The following is a 1784-nucleotide window of genomic DNA, read 5'->3' as shown; positions in this document are numbered from 1 at the left end:
GATCTATTAAAATAAAATTCATTCAATCCATCCACTAAAATATTCACTTTATTCATCCACTACATAAAAATTAAATTAATGGATTGAATTAAATCCATCCATTTATAAATATGGATTGATCCAATCCATCCAATTATAAATATGGATTGATCCAATCCATCCAACACATTTCAATGATCCAATGGATTTTTTAAAACTAATTTTTAAAAAATGGATTTTTTTTCAAATATTAAAAAATTATTTTTTGAAAAATACAAAATTATTTTTTTTTTTGAAAAAAATATCGATTTTTTTTAAAAATACAAAAAACCGATTTTTCCTAAAAATTTAAATATCATTTTTTGAAAAATACCAAAATTCGTATTTATTTTCGAGAAAGTTATTTTTTTCCGAATATAAAAACAATTGATTTTTATTTTATTTTATTCCAAAAATATAAAAATATGTTTTTTTCTGGATAAAAAAACTGAATTTTTTTCATTAAACTAAAAAAAAATCTGAAAAAAATGATTTTTTCAAAAAAATAAGTGATTTTTTCCAAAAGTAAAAAATTGGTTTTTTCAAAAAAAAAATTAATATTAAAAAAATTGATTGATGGATATTCATCCACTAAAAGTATGATAATGGATAGATCGGATGGATTTTATTTTTAATGGAGGGATTGAATTAGATATTTTTAAGAAACTTTTAGTGGATTGTTAATAGGCTAATGGATTATTCTGATCCATCCATTAACGATCTAATCCATATCCATCCAATACATCCATTTTATCATCCCTAACTTTGACTCCTCAATACTATAAAGAAATCTCTTAATCTAAATACAACAAAAACATGATTTTAAAATGAGTGACTACAAAATAAAACTCATATTCTTTTCCATTTATTTGCATAACTGTTCATATTTGTGTTTTATTTATCTAGCTTTCTTGAAAGATTAATTACAGCAACAAAGCTCAAAGTTAGGTTTCAGTCCCATTCCTAAACAATAACCACCTTTATTGAAGCCTCTAGTAGAGCAATCTTTACTGCACTCTTTAACACTTATGCATTCCCCAGAGCAGTTCGGATTAGGACCCAAACTATTTACGAAACCTGCAACAAAAATAAAGTCAAATTATATAATAGACCACCAATATGGCTTTATCAAAATACATTATTATAGATGTTTGATATATGTGACTTATCAAATCGATAAAATTAAAAAATGTATACGATATAAACTGTTGATTCATACTAATCTAAAATAAATAGATGTTTCTTTGAGAATCAGAAAATTAAGAACACAAATTTAAGGAACACAATATTAATTTTTATGATAACTTAATAAGAATAAATTAATGAGATAAATTTAATTTGTTACTATTACCTGACAGCAAAATGAAAGCAAAACACAAAATCAAGCAAGAACGAGAGGCCATTGCGAGCGTTAATTTCACCTTATATTTTATTTTTTGCTAGATGTGGGATTAATAGGTTCATTATAAACACTTATATATAGCAAACAAAAAAATATTTAAGGAAAAATAAACGGAAAAAAAGAACATGCATTTTCTTTGTAAATAAATTTTTTATTGCTTTTAGAATTTTAACATCAATGAAAAAGTTATATTTGTACTTTCATAAATATAATTAAATACGATATTATCATTGGTTGTATTACGTCAAAGTTCCGTTCCCGGAGTCAAATTTAGATGGTCTGGCATTCAATATGATGCATTTAATGTTTTTATTCCAAAAATATCCTTGTGTTAATTACTTTATTGTTACTAGAAAACAATTTA

General features: G+C 23.7%; 1 long non-coding RNA gene across 1 annotated transcript; it reads right to left on the bottom strand.

Moving 5' to 3' along the window:
- Positions 1 to 854: 854 nt before the first annotated feature.
- LOC127129249 (uncharacterized) lies at positions 855 to 1556 on the bottom strand. The gene is made up of 2 exons (XR_007806244.1): positions 1370 to 1556; positions 855 to 1095 (listed from the first exon to the last, which is right to left on the bottom strand). It is a non-coding gene; the product is annotated as an uncharacterized LOC127129249 (long non-coding RNA).
- Positions 1557 to 1784: the final 228 nt, after the last annotated feature.

This window comes from Lathyrus oleraceus, chromosome 3, assembly GCF_024323335.1.
Source record: "Lathyrus oleraceus cultivar Zhongwan6 chromosome 3, CAAS_Psat_ZW6_1.0, whole genome shotgun sequence".
Taxonomy (NCBI): Eukaryota; Viridiplantae; Streptophyta; class Magnoliopsida; order Fabales; family Fabaceae; genus Lathyrus; species Lathyrus oleraceus.
Note: the sequence above shows the minus strand (reverse complement) of the source record. Positions and strands in the feature narration are given on the sequence as shown.